The following is a 16118-nucleotide window of genomic DNA, read 5'->3' as shown; positions in this document are numbered from 1 at the left end:
AATTAAAAATGAAGAATTAATTGCATGCATTGACTTTGACGTCTAATTTATTTTTTTATTTACATGGTTAGTTGGCAATTATTTATTTATTTTGGTTTATGTGTAGGTCTGTGTAATTGTGTATGAATTTATATGTAATTTTGCTTTTTTAACCTTGCCTATGAAACCACTTGAATATGAAAAAGAGAATGAGAGGAAGCAACAAACTCAAGGAACAAATAAAAGAGACAGCAAACATTGGAGAATAAAGGGTAAAGAGAGAGAGAGAGTGTGTGTGTGTGTGTGTGTGTGTGTGTGTGTGTGTGTGTGTGTGTGTGTGTGTGTGTGTGTGTGTGTGTGTATGATGTTCTCATTCTGTGTGTGTGTGTGTGTGTGTGTGTGTGTGTGTGTGTGTGTGTGTGTGTGTGTGTGTGCAATGATGTTCTCATTCCCATGCCACTTTCTCTGTTCCAATATCTCTGAGAATTAGAAACTCACACAACTCTCTCTCTTTCTGCACTGACAGCTCAATGTCAACAGTGACCCAGAGCGAGGGAGGAGAAGGAGAGGTGGAGAAGAAGAAGAGGAGTAGCTAGGGGAAAGAATGAGTGAAAGAGAAAGGTGTGCAACCAGTAATAACACTGCTGTTACTTTTGAGCAGTAAAGGATTGCATTTATCAAAGCTGAGCTTGAATAGGGGAAATATGAAAGATGGAGGAACACAGAGCGAAAACAAGGGAAGTGACTTAATAATTGCATTCTGGGAAGTCAGAGATGTATTGCGTGTACTTCATACCGAACGCATGTTTACATACTTTTTTGGACCAGATTTATAACCTCGCACATAGTTTATAGCAAACAAACACACTCAGGTGAAAAATGGCTTTGTGAATTATTCATCAAGGAAAGTCGCTCGATGACAATTTACAATTTTGAGGTATGTATCCGCCATTGCAGATGAGACCTCCCACATTTTCTGCCGTCTAGTCATATTTTCGATCAATCTCGTGCTCATGTACATGTATGCGGTTTATGTGTGTTTACCATGGCCTCTCAGCACCTGTGTCTCAGCCCAGATGTGTGTGTTTATGTACGTGACATGGAGAAGAAACTCTTTATCCCAAGACACAACGATTTCAACCTCGTCACATGACACCTGCCGTAACCAATCAGCATTCTGCTACAAACAACTGCCCTCTTGAAGTATGTCTAGGGGGTCGTAGACAGTGTTTGATTTGAATTTGAATTTAAAATATCGGCCTCATTACGATTTTCATTATCTAATCAATTATTCATGAGTTAGGCAAATGAAATGTCTTAGACGCTCAGCGAGCACTCGACGAGGCCGATTGGCCTTGAACTTGATTTTCGCTTGATTTCGCATTTTGCATCGTTCTTTCCCTCTCGTTCAGTTTTTTTTTTTTTTTTGCTCTGTTTCCACTGTCTCTCCTCGAAATGTTCTTTCTACAAAATGAAAAGTGCATGAGAGTCCCAGGGGTGCGCTTTCCCCAGCTTTCAGAAACTTATTCCGTGCCACGTTCTCAAGAAAAAGCAAGTGAAACGGGGAAAGAAGAAGAGACAGAGGTAGAGAGAGAGACTGGTGAAGGAAATCAGGGTATGTGCAACACAGAGCAATGGATGACAGCAAAACAGAAGGGAAGATGGAGGGTTGGCAGATGGAGGGATATGAGAGCTTTGGGACTCTGAGAGAGAGAGAGAGAGAGAGAGAGAGAATACACGACCAGAAGTATCATGCCCATTCAAACTGAGAGGACACATGCAAAGTGGATTAGAAATGCAACACAATTCATGGAATATATATTACTGATAATTCAGTTTCCAAAATATTGTAGGTAAAATGTCTTTATCTAGTACACTGTGGTAGAAATGTCTACATTTGCAGATTTGCATTTGCAGAATTTTTGCTTGGTTTGTTTAAAAAACAATTATATACTGTATTAGGATTTGAACCCTGGTTTCCTTGCTTGCTAAGTGAAAACCGCACCACTTGAAGAAAGCATCGTATATGATGCATTTCTGCATTCTTAAAGATTCCATTAATTTAAAATGAGAGCTTTTAGCTTTTAATGTATGTTTTTTAGTATTAATACCATGAATATTCTTCAAATTTTTGCAGTCAGTACTTTATTTATTTATTTATTTTCAAGAAATTTAAATGTATTGATTTATTTATAAATATGACCCTGGACCACAAAACCTGTCATAAGAGTCATACATCATCTGAAAGCTGAATAAATAAGATTTCCATTGATTTATGGTTTGTTAAGACAGGACATTATTTGGCTGAGATACAACTATTTGAATATCTGGAATCTGAGGGAGCAAAAAAAAATCAAAATACTGAGAAAAATCACCTTGTCCAAATGAAGTTCTTAGCAATGCATAAATATCTTCATGGAACATGATCTTTACTTAATGTCCTAATGATTTTTGGCATAATTTTGACCCATACAATGTATTGTTGGCTATTTTACCCGTGCTACTTATGACTGATTTTGTGGTCCAGGGTGACAAATATATTATTTGTATTTTTATTTTATTATAATAGTAAGCAAGGAAACATTAAATCAATAACAGTGAAATATATTGTAAAAAAAGAAGAAAAAAATCCTGAAAAAATTTCAGAGCTTCCAAATTGTTAAGCAGCAGCATTACCATTTTCAACTGTGATAAAAAAAAATATATATATATATGTTAATTGAGCATCAAATCAGCATATTAGATAGATTTCTGAAGGATCATTTGACACAAGACTGAAGTAATAGCTGCCGAAAATTCAGATTTGCCATCACATGAATGAATTACATTATAAAATATATTAACATGGAAAATGCATATTTTAAATTGTAATAATATTACTGTTATACTCTATTTTACTCAAATAAATGCAGCCTTGGTGTGAGAATAAGAGGCTTCTTTCAAAAAAAGTACAAATGTTGCCAACCTCAAACTTATGAATGGTATAGTGTATAAAATCCTACACATTGGCTCAATTCACTTTTAGCAGATATTTGCATTTAAAATATCAAATAATTTTTCGTACAGGAAAACAAACCAAAAATGTTGATAAGTCCCCCGTCCAGATGTTCTGAGAATATTCTAAAGCCAATGGACTAGAAAATGTGATGGGTCTTTTGATATTTACATTTTCTATTTCGGTAAGAAAAACATCAATACAGGAAACAAAACTACACTCATAAAGCGATTTCATGGTGTCTTTAAAAAGTGAGGCAGGACCGCCACTGGTGTCTCCCTCGGAAATAACAGGTGCGTGACATTCCTGACAGCCACGGTAATAGTAGCATCTCATCATATTGTGATGGTACAATGGAAAGAACGGACAAATGGACCGAGAAAAGAGCGCTCTTCAGGCATATCTCATTCAACATGACAGCTTTCCAAGAGGAAATTATGTTTAAATAAAATCTTTTTCTTTCCCGCTCAGCCTCAGGAAGATAAATAAGGAAACGTAATGAGAAAAGTTTGTGCAGGAGAAGAAAAGCCATTGTGTCTGTATATTACCGGCCACAAATTACGGCCATTAAAACACCTCTTTGCTCCAGCTCCCCCTCACCAGCCATCCTCTGCCTGAGCAAAGATAAACACAGGCCCTAGATGGAGGGTAAAAAAAGAATCCAAATGAAACAAATGACCTCTTATTTTCATTTCATTCAATCCTCCCCCCAACTCACTCCTGCTCGTCCTTTCTCTCTTTCTGCTCTCGCTAATGGTTATTTGCCTTGGTGGAAAGGGTACAGTGTTCTCAAAGAGGAGAAAAGAAACTCTCTATGTGAGAGAAAGAAAGAGAGGGAGAACAAGGGTGTGGATGGGAGAGAGGGGAGAAAAAAAAGCAGAAAAATATTTAATTTAGATCCATTTTCATCCCCAGAGACAGAGATCTCCTTCCTCTGGCTACAATAAAAGAAAAAAGACAGAGAGAGAGAAGGGGGGGAAACAGATACAGGAGGGGTGAAAAAAAGAGAATTACATGTCAATATTTGTTCCCTTTGGCTCCTCGTATAAGGGCTGATACATTACCTAGAACCTCTCTCTGTAAACCAATTCAATAACGGCGAGGTTTGCCGAGGATCACAGTGACTCAGGGGCAGCACGGAGAAACAACAAGAAATGGAAGCCAACAAGTGGGGAGACGGAGAGATGAGTTGAAACTGGCTTCAGTGAGAGAGAACGAAAAAGAGAGGGTCAGAGAAACCAAAATCACTACTGCAGCCAAAGAGATCGACAACATTAAAGGCCTTTGTTTCTGCCACCAGATGTTTCGATAAACATGCGAAACACTTGCGTGTTTACTCATTTGTACTAGTCGACTTGAGAAGCTGTTGACTAGTTGAATCAGTGTTAATATGTAAATTAGTCATTGCACTAACCTTAGATGTTGCTGGATGATTTTGCAAGAACATTGATATTAGAAGTTCAACGTATAAATGAATGTTAATTGTATTGATTAGTATACATTTATTTAATATTTTATTATGAAATCATTCTAATATCATTATTTGGGATTCAAGAAACATTTCTTACCATCATCAGTGTTGAAAACAGTTGTGCCTCCTCATATTTGTTGAAAAGCCATGATTTTTTTTTTCTTTTCAGGATTTATTGATGAATAGAATTCTTGCTGGGGGAAAAAAAAACATTACTGACCCCAAACTTTTGAACGATAGTGTAAATAGTGTGAAATAATGTACTTATATTTTTCCCTGTCTGATTCCTTTCACAGCTCAGGGTCATTGCTATTGAAGGGTTTTTCAACCATCAACCAAGCACAATTGTTCAATTTATAAGTCACAACATTTACTACTCAGGTGATTACCTAAAAAAAAAGTGGTCCCTTGACCACTGTTATCTATGCTAGCATTTTCAAGGTATTACAAGCCTTTTTTCTCAACACAGACCAGAAGCAGTAAAATAACTAACTAACTGGGATATTTAAGTACATCATTAAATTTATTCCAGATCCAACAAAGGCTTTAATCAGAAATATCTGATCCATGTGTGAGTTCATTAATGAAAGAGCGGTCATCACCTTCAGCAGGTATTTTTTTCTACATACCCTCACCGACTGTGTAGGGGAAGTATCATTGCTCATAAGAGAGCTGTTACTGTAACGACTGATGAACCTAAAGATGTACGATGGCGTTTGTGCTTGCGCACTCAAGTTAATTATGTTGTTTTTGGGTCTCATATGGTCTCGTATTAATCCAGATGGTTTCTGAAATAAGACCGCAATGCTTTAGAAATCCTAAATGAACATTGTCTTTGCACATTTAGTTTGATTAATTGTGTTGTTGTTATTGAGTCTGGGGCCGGTGAGAGACTCAGGTGGAAGGGTCATGATCCTGTCTCCTACCTTCATCACCTGTCCATCAGACACAAAGTAGGCTGGGACTGGCTGCGTCGGGCTGTCCGTCAGCCTTAGTGGGAGGGTCATGGATAATGATAGCACCCCATCTGGCCACGAAGGCGACATCACGACGAGCTGATTGGGGTGAAAGACCAAGTACGCCCACTTTTTCCTCTCCAGTCCAAGACATATGAAGCGAAACTCTGGCATGTGCATATGTATGTGTGCTATGACATGTTGTTTGAGGGAGACAGATGGGATCCACTCACTTATACTCACGCTTGCTCGCGCCAGCCTCTGCCCCATTTCACCCTCGGCTCCCCATGATTCTGGCAAGGTCATGACCTTTATAACCCTTGACTTTAACAGACTGGACAAGCATATGGAGGTAACTTGGGGGAAATAAAGTTCTGTGCTCAAACACTCCACGGTTATCTCAGCAAAACTCAATTTTCCATTAAACAAATCACTACCATCATGATTTGGTGTTGTCTGCTCTCATAAACGTTTCATCAGTCGGCAGAGATCAACAGCAGTTAACTCCATCCTGATTCGCACGTCAGTAGCAGATCCGGGGGCCTGCGGGCGAACGTGGCACTGCCCTCACCTGTGCGCATTAACATTCTGATGCCACCCGCATTGATGTCTGCATTCATTAAGACGAGAGCGCTCAGGGCTGCCATGTGCGCGCGATACAAGAACACCAATCTGTCATACAGAGTAATGACTGTTGCTACTGTCGGCAAACACGCACGTGCACCAACCCCAGACACACGTTTGGTGACTCCCGCGGTGTTCACTTCCATCTTGATCAAAGTGATAACGGTGCTTCTTAATGTCTCACCTCATTGAGATTCTATCAGTCTGTCAGTCACTGGCCTCACAACACACACACTTTCAACCTGAGGAATGGCATTCTCATTAAGATACATCAGATACGGCGACTCCTGAACTGAGCGTGCAGCGTATGGCAACTCATTTCCACCGGCTCTCATAAACGTCTTATTAAAACAAATCTCTTCTTATTTTCCACCTGTACGTACGAATGTCGAAATGATTTGCATTTGTACTGGAATACGTATCGGTAAATACGCATAATGGAATCAGTTTGTGTGTGCGCTTGTGTAACCGTGGCCCAAAGCCTCACCCGCCGTCAGTAATGACAGGCACAGCGTAATTAGCCTGGGGTAAACAATTAACACAGGAGATCCATTCTGATGCAAATGACCAAACCCCAGCAGAACCAGACACAATGCCGCCTCAATGCATTTAGAGTCATTATGATCACCTTCCAGGTTGGGCGAAGCACACACCATTCGGTGTGTGTATGTGTGTGCGTGTGCAGGCGCATTGTCTTTGTTATTTTTGGAGCTCAGTCCTCTGTTTGCCGTTCTCATTAAGGTTTAGGGTAAATGTTTTTAATAATGCCGCTCCAGGTAAGCCGTATGGAAATTTCCTTCAAATTGGAGTCCGAAAAGACATTAACGGGCGAAGACGGTGGCTGCGAAACTCAGCCTTCAATCACACAGCTGTTTCTCTGTAATCACACTCATCATTGTTCTTCTTCCTTCCTCTCTCCTCCACCGTTGTCTTTTGTTTGCCATACTGTCGTACCTCTAAATTAGCACCACTGCAGCCGCCATTTGCTGTCCGTTCAGCTTTTCAATTACCTCTGTGTTTTTAATTTACTCTCTGGATTTAATTTCGAAAATTATAGATTGATTGTCATAAATAGAGCTATTTATTTTTCTGCGATGAGATGTGGAAGTGCATTATGGGATTGATTTTAAGGCACACATTAATGTCTTCATTCATTCATTGTCACTTAAACACTTATTTCTCAATTACACTTCGCATTCGTATTTTACGCATAGAGCGAGTTGGGTGTAAGTTTAGATATATATTTCTATGCACTGTTGAGTCATCTGTAATGTTTTTTTGTGTTCATCCATTTTGAAAAGCTTTTAAGGTCATCTGTGCAAATGCACACGGGAATAGAGTTTCGCATAATGGCAGCACTTATTCACTTAATCGAGATCATACGATACAGTTTTTTTTTTCCTCCCGGAACAAAACTCTCCGTCTCTTCGAAGAGAGAGAGAAAAAAATCTGTTCCTCTCCTCTAAGAATAATTGAGGCGATAGTGAACACAGTTGCTAATTAATCATGCAGTAGCTGAAAATTGAGGTGAAAGAGAAAAAGATGAGAGGGGAGTGAAAGAGATGAGAGGATCTGGATGAGAGATGAGAGACATCTAGAAATGAGAGGAGAGGGCAGGAGTGGATGAGTGCAGGTCACATTGGGAGGGAGAACGTAAAAAAGCATGGTCATAAAGGAAACAATGGAACAAGATGGAGACATGGTTTGAGACAAAGATTGGTACATTATAGATTCATTAATAATGGCAGTAACATTGCTAAAAGAAGCAAAGCTTTCAGATTAACTACATTTCTCAGTAGCCAGATAGTAGTGTCGCTAGTTTTTAAAATCATATAGCGTTTTAGTAGGCTAGTGAAGCTATTTTATTAGGTAGCTTTCTTGACAGTATTTCAATATGAAAATGTGAACAATATTATGTCAGACAAAGCAATGTTTATTTTGAGAATGAAAGGCTCTTTTGAATCAGTTCTTTTCAGGGAACTGATATAATTTATATACTTTGTATATTACTGTTCCAAAGGTTTGGGATCGGAAGGAATTTTATTTGTATTTTTTATGCACATTATGGGGCTTAATACAGACTGCATTTTTCCATTCCACTTCTCTACGTTTCCATTATTTGTTTTATGTAAACACGCTAAATGGACATTTTTGACCATTGTTAAAAGAAGTTCAAATTTTAAAAAATGTTTTTTCCATTCCACTGCCCGAAAATTTTTATGAATGCCCCACAAGGCAGCATTTATTTGAAAAATACAGTAAAGTACAGCAGTTTTCTACTTGAATATATTTTAAAATGTCATTTATTCCTGTAATGGCAAAGCTAAATTTTCATCAGCCATTACTTCACATAATCCTTTAGAAACTGTTCTAATATCTAAGATTCTTTGATGAGTACAAAGTTCAAAAGAACAGCATTTATTTATTAAAGTAGAAATTTTCTGTAGCATTATAAATATCTTTGTTGTCACTTTTGATGCATCCTTGCTAAAGGAAAGGATAAGGATTAATTTCTTTAACAACAAAAGAAAACCTTACTGACCCCAGACTTTTGAACAGTATGTGTGTCAAACTCTGTCTGCTTATTGGAGCAGTCTGTCAAATTGAGGCTCAACCAATTCTTTAAGGTTTGGAAGACACCACTGTATCTGTTTGTCCAATCATGACAGACGAAGCAGGCCAGAATGGACTCCAAGAGGATCTGAGACCCTGTCAGACCTTCTAAACACTTTGAGGTTTTCTGGCTGAAGAAAGGTGAAATGTCTTGTCATGTTCAGTCTCTCGCTCTCTCAGGAGAGCATGTTTTATTTTATATTTGTGGGACAAAGGTCCATTCACTTGGAGTTCTGCTAAAATTACCCTCTTAGCGTCCAGCAGCCCCTCATTATCTCTCCATCTATCCTCCATTCATCCATCCCCCTCCATTTTCGCCATTCTATTCACCTCTGCTGTCCTCAAATCCTACCCTTCTTTCCATTATTCCTCCATCCTCTTCTCATTCTGCCCTGTTCATTGTCCCACCACCTGTAATGTCCTTTTCACGCTCTTGTACGCCATCATTCCCAATCTCGGTGACCTCCTCTTTCCCTTTCTCCTCTCATCCTCATCCACTCTTCATCCCTGCCTGTGCAGCCCACTCCAAATTGGAGAGGGCTGGTTTCCTCTAATTAAAATCTTTAATCAGACTCCTAATTAGCCTAACCAGAGCCTTGTAAATCATTTCCGCCTCTTGCCTCTCCTACAGACCCAGACCAAGATCCTTTTTAAAAGCGTTCGGCCTGCTGTAATGCAGCTAAATGAAAGCGAACTGCTGCAGAGGGATGGATATGATGGAGAAAGTGGAAGACATGGGAAGGTGCACTCATTCATTGTTCTGGGTGGGTTTCCTGTGACTGGCACACTGGTGTGATCTGTACGGTCTCTAATGTGGTTTTAAGCTTTATCAAGTCATTCTGTATTGATGGCAGAGGCTGGTGGTTTTTCACTCTAGCTATGGCAGATTTACGATGTTTATCTTAAATCTAGGACATCATATATACAGTATGAATGGTCACTGCAGGTTTGTAGCACTTTAGAACTAGAAATAGATAGTGGTCCTTGTAAAAAATATTCATTTTAGTGTATACAGTATCTTCAGGCTTCACAGCTCTATATCAAGTAGTTCATCACAGGCGCAGATTTGTTGAAGGCAAACCGATATTTTCTTGTGTGACACCATAATATTAATCCCTTACGTTCTCTACAGTCATTTTAGAAGTTGTTCCTGTAGTTGTGAGTTATAACCATTAATCAGGCATCTCTCTTCACAAATAGTTTTTTTCTCCAATATAGTCATTTATATATTATTCTTTCTTTCTTTATATTTTATGTGTTTGAGTGTATTCTTTTTATTGTATTATTGTCTATTATATATTTAATTCAGATTTTTGTTTGCTTTAAAAAAGTTAAGTAGAATGTATAGAATGTAATTTGTGTGTAAATTGTATGTAATTTTTACTTCTGTATTTTTCTAAAATGAAATTTCCTTTCTATTTTATGTATTTGTTCTTTCTGTACATAACATACACATTTTGAATGTATATTATTTTCTCTAGTGAGTGGCTAGAATAGCACTAAGCTGCAAATTCATAGTGGCCTAAGTTTATCTTTTCAGCAAAGTAAATGGATGGATGGCTGATTGAATGTCCTTTACTGATCCCTAAAGGGAAATTTGGGAAGATGAGCTGTTGAATTCACTACATTCTTCTATTACCTCACCGCAGTGAGCTCTTCACCGCTCAGCCCTGTCAGCTCCCTTTACTAATTAGCCTACACAGACTGAGTCTCCATAGCTAACCTGCCTCGAGGCTAAAACTTTATATGACTAACCTCTGCTTCCACACCATCTTTCACATGAATCCAAGCCATGGGTCGTCCCTTAAATCCGCCCGTATTCGGTGAATAATCGAACTCCCGTGGGACTGGGGCTAATGTACACAGTGAATGACCTTTGGCATTGTTAATGGTTTAATGTCTGGGTTTAGTCATGGTGGATGTGGAACAAGAAACGTAATGAACTCCCCAGCATTATTAGCCGTGGCTGATTACTCAGCACAGCTGGATGGGGACATGATGGAAATGCAGCCTTGTTTTCCTCGCTCTCTCTTTTCACTCTTGTTTTATGAGCTTCTGCCTAATGCCCCTAAAACACACTTACAGTCTCGTCTCCACGGTAGCTGAAGTCATTATTTGGATAAATGACATCACCTGTTGATTTTCTCCAGACCCTCGAAGGCTCATATCTCTTCTCCTGCTCCTTTCTTTGTCTCTCATACTCTTCTCCTTTCCCAAGCTGCAGGCCTGGTATTTTTAGGGCCGTGTGAAGGGGTGAAAGCATCGAGCACTTTTTCTCTCATCTCTCCATTTTAATCCCTGAGTGATGGCTGAAATGTGCGAGGCCCAGAAATGACTGTCTCTCCTCGCCTGCGGGCATAAGCCATCAGTCACCTCACTACAGACTAAAAGAGGACAATTCCTCTCCAACCTGCCTACGGAGCACACCCCGGAGGTGTGTACGTGCATGACTGTTGTGTAGTAGTGTATGCGGGCTGCATTATGCCAAAAATTAAGAGCACTCCCTTTGTGCTGCTCGCAAAACACCGCCAGGCTAAATGGCGCATTATGCGTCTTTCACTTTTTTTCACCCTCACTTTTCACAATGACCATACTGGTTGTACTTACTCACCTCTTTGGGCCAAAAACGAACATGCTCCTATCACATCACAGAAACACACACACACACACACACACACACACACACGCTCATGTAATGCATAATGCATTGTGCTGTAGCCGTTTCAGCGTAGCACCCCCCACCCCCCTCCGCACGCCCAGTCTGTTCCAGGCTATCAGACATGACAGTGCCAGCTGGGCTCCTGGCAGCAGCCGAACAGGGAGGAGGAGAAAGAGAGAGAATCCAAGAGAGAAAGGGAGATGGAGACACAGCAGGACAATGTGAAGAAAGGATGCAGGGGGGGAGGTGGTGGGAGGCACGGTTTGCAGCACTCCGGCGTCTGTTCCGTTCCCCGCTGATCTAAGACGCGTTGCAGAACCGTGCCGGTCGGATTTTTTGGGGACGGAAAGCCGCTCTGGGTTGAACAGTGTTCATGTTCAGTTTATATAAAGACAGCTGTCAGAACAGGAGTGTGTGCCACTTCCAAACACTCCACTCCACTCATCGCTGACTCACTCGGAGCAATTAACTGCTCCAGTTAACCTCGCTTCTGTTGATAGAGAGAGAGAGAGAGAGAGAGAGAGAGAGAGAGAGAGAGAGAGAGAGAGAAACAGTATCTGAGTGTATCTGTTTGAGCAAATCACCATGTGTGTTCAAGAAAGTGTGAGAACTGAAGAAAGTCTGTGTGCGTGGCTGTCCATCTGTCTGGGAAGGTGTGCCTGTTTAAAGCAGCATGTGAGCTTTAAAGCAGCATGTGTATGTGATCATGTCTGAGTTAGCTCAGACTGTTCAGAGACTTCGCAGCTTGTTTCTGTATGCCGTGTTGGCGCTTGTATGCGTAAAACTCTGTGTCCTGATTGATACGCATGCTTTCCTATGCAAAAAGCTGTATGGGAAATGAGTAGGTTGTGAGTAGTATTAATGAATCGTTAGATAGATGACGCACTGCACTTGCACACTTACTGGATGTTTTGCTATTGCATTATACGCTGGTCAGAGTAAAGGTCAAAGGTCAGTGCTAATACTGCTGATGTAATATGTCCAAAAAAAAAAAAAAAAGCATTCTACACACCTAAACATCTTAATTCCTAAAGAATGCATCAATGGTTAAGATTACATTACATTACATGGTTAATTTTATAGACCAAAATTTGTATTATACAGAACCTCATAACAGGACTGCTATAGATAAGTAAATTACTTGTTTGATGTTAAAGGAACAGACCACTCAAAAATTAAAATTCTGTCATTTACTCAACACCGTACCAAACCTGTATGCATTTTGGTTCTTCTGCTGGACACAAAAGAATATATTTTAAGAATGTTGGTAACCAAACTGTTTCATTTCCCATTGACTTCCAATGTATTTTTTGTCCTTACAATGGAAGTTTATGGGCATTAAACCGGTTTAGTTAGCAACATTCTTTCACAAAAGAAAGTAAGTCATACAGGATTGGAACAACGTGAGGGTGAGTAAATAAAGGCAGAATTTTCATTTATACCTTTTTTTCACTATACCTTTAAGTTACCATTGAATCTAATTATTTGGGGTAAATATATGTAAATAATTGTCTACATTATTTGTCTACATTCAAAGTGTATCTTAAGTACATTAAATATTAGAGAGAATGATAGCAGGTAGAGTAAGCAAAACAATGTTTTGAGGAAATGTGCTAAATATGTAAACTTTAATTTTAAGTTTAACTGGAAGATTAAAGTTATTTTTTGAAAGAAAGGACAACTGTCACGTGACATCTAAAACTAAATCTCAAAAAAGTGTTTCTAAGGCATCTACATCACTTACATGATCAATACTTTCCCCAAAACCACTACATGTTATCTGGACTGAAATGGATTTTCCATACTCTTTTAAAGTAGAATTATCAATATCATTTCCAGAATGTCTGCTTCTGTGTTTCTGTGTGTTGTTCTTTTTGCAGGGAAGTCTTTGCAGTTTTTGATAAAGTAACTGCACAAATAACTTTTTTATTGCTACTGATGTTTAAAAAAATTATATTTACTGCATTTAAGCAACTTATGTTTACATATCTTGTGCATTATTTTATGGAAAAATCAAGTTGAAAATGTGTGCAGCAAATATGATGAAAATCCATGCCTTTTTATTTATTTAATTTTTTTTTTTTTTTACATATTTTGTGTAAAGGTTTCACAGACAGTTCAAATAAAACATTTTTCTTTTATTTCATATGTCAGGCTTGTGTTAACTTTGTATATTTCTCTGCCTATGTGCACTTAAACCAGACGCCATTACAGAAGAAACATCACGCCCACCTCTGTCATCTGCTCCCTTCACCCGACACCCTTTTTCTTGACTCGGGATCGCCCTGAGGGTCAGCCGCCCGGTTTGCCTTGTCTCACAGGAAACTCCTAGAGCCTCTGCCTGGAAATATCTGAGACAGAGAACAGATGGCGCTGTGATTTCTGACAATTGTGAACATGTTTTCCCCCCAACTGTGTCTGTGTGTGTGTGTGCTCTTTTAGCGATCTAGACCTCCGCTGCTGTAGACTATACACCCTTGGGTGTGTATTTGTATGAATGAGAGAGTGAGAAAGAAAGGGAGAGTGGAGGAAATATGTGTGTTTAAGTTCTTTTCAGGCCTACTTGCTGCTGTGTGTCTGACCCAGGAGTCATCATGGATTAAAAGCACTGGGAAACGTGCCACAGGTCCGTCACTCAGCACACTCGGATCCAAACGAGTACAACGGGATTTTGACAGATCTTCTCTTTTAACACTGATCTCAGAGCAGTACTCCAGAATATCTTATTACGATGGGAATTTGAATGTAGATGAGACTGACTGCTCTCAAACCAGCATTTATAGGAGACTAAGCATGAAAGGGCACCGGCGGGATGATGATGAACTGACGGAGCGCATGAAAGAGCTGAACCTCACTGTTTGTCCTGAAATGGCTCCAACATATAAAAGGCCCTGCAGTAAAGGTGTGTATATGTGTGTGTGTGCGCTTCACTGTCTACAGCACCATACGGAAAGTAAATCAGGGGCCTATTGTACCATAAATGTCACTCGCCCTGCCTCTCGTCTCCTGTCACTGGCAGAGCGTTTTGCGGGTTATGAGACTGGATGGACACCAATACTCTGCCTTAAAGGTGTCCAGAAGATGCTGGAATAGACTCGTGCACAAGATGAACTGTGAATTTTGGTCTCTGTATGTTTTATAAGACAGCATCCATAAGGAAAGACAATTAAGCTGAATGGTAAATGTCAGTTATTTCTGTATATTGTCTCTGGCACTGAAGAGACGTCCAACATATTGGAAGCAAAGTTGTGCCCTTTGACGGGCATGTAATATGGTAAATAGCAGAGTAAACTAGATTTTTACATTCTGAACAAAATGTGAGTGGTGTTTGTTTGCTTATGGAAAGCTCGCTGTCACAATGCTAGGGTGATAATATTTTTTGCCAGGGTGTTGATTTATGATTGTTACGGTTCCCTGGGTGTATTTTTAATGTATTGCTATTAGGGCATTATAGTGGTACCAAATCAATTATCTGCCAATAAAAGAGTTGTCAGATATATTCCTCTAGTTTTCCATTTAGATTACCAGATATTTAGATAGATATTAGATATTTCGTTAAAAACACTACTAATTTAATAACTCTGTAAGATGTCATCTTTAAGAAATCTAAAAAAAAGAATATTATTTTTTGATACTGTACATCATAATGTTATAATGCCTAAATTAAATAGTGGCATTTGATATTAGTTTTTAAAGATTTATTTGTAATTTTAGCAATGTTAATAAATGTAAAAATTAATTTCAGAAATGATGTTAAAAATAATTACAAATAAAAATAATCTTTATTTTTAAATTTAGATTAAACTACTACCAGCCATTTATTGATAATTGGTCAGAACATAAAAATAATTATTGGCTTATTGTATCTGCCAGGATTTTTATATTTGAATATTTCGAGTCAAAACTGTCTCAGATGTTCTGTCAACTGTCTATTAATCGAGTCAAAACTGTCTCAGATGTTCTGTCAACTGTCTATTAAGTGAACATTTTAATTTCTGTATCAAGCCTCAGAAGATTAGTTGATATCATCTTCATAAATAAATCTTCTTTAGCAAGCTATACATTTCCTTTTTAGCCCTGAAGCCAAATATTTAACCCATAAACCTGCAAGGCTAATATAGTACGTGGCTGACCTGATAAGTAGAAATTAGATCCTGCGATGGCATTTGATATGTGAGGGAACATTAACGGAGGGCCATGCATTACTACCACTATAGGGGTGGAATGAACATTAATGGTGTGATTGTGTGTCTAGGAGGTCAAAGGCTGGGATATACGAGTAGCAAAGGGAAGGCTAAAGGTGTCACATCGGTGAAAGGTGAGACCCCTGGAAGATGCAAATCTCCCACAGGGTGTCCACGGATCTCTGCGGTTTCCCGAGGGACTCGTTTAGGTGCGAAGCAGCCGCGGTCAGATGGATCATCCGGGCCGGTGTATCTGTGAAAGCCGCTCATTATAGGCTCGGCTGACTGTGATAACCTGATCGGTTTAACAGTTTCTCTTATAACAGCTGAGGTTTTGATTTGGAAACAGGGAGGGGGTGATTCTAGACCAGTATGAAAGGGCAACTAATTACAGGCTCCAATGACTGTGATGTTCTGCGAAGGTCCTCAAGGCAGCAGCTCCCAGAGAGATGGTTAAGACATATCCAGTTACACCAATAAGCCCTATCCTCCACATAAAGCAAGCAGCCATGACCAGTCACACATTAGTCATCATTACTGTGAGTGCACGTGTGTGAAGGAGGGGCGTATTTCCAGTCAGCATGCTGGCAGTATGTGCGCGTCGGGGGTGAATGCACTAGATGTGATGCGTGAGGCC

This window comes from Cyprinus carpio, chromosome B7, assembly GCF_018340385.1.
Source record: "Cyprinus carpio isolate SPL01 chromosome B7, ASM1834038v1, whole genome shotgun sequence".
NCBI lineage: Eukaryota > Metazoa > Chordata > Actinopteri > Cypriniformes > Cyprinidae > Cyprinus > Cyprinus carpio.
This window is presented reverse-complemented; position numbering follows the sequence as displayed.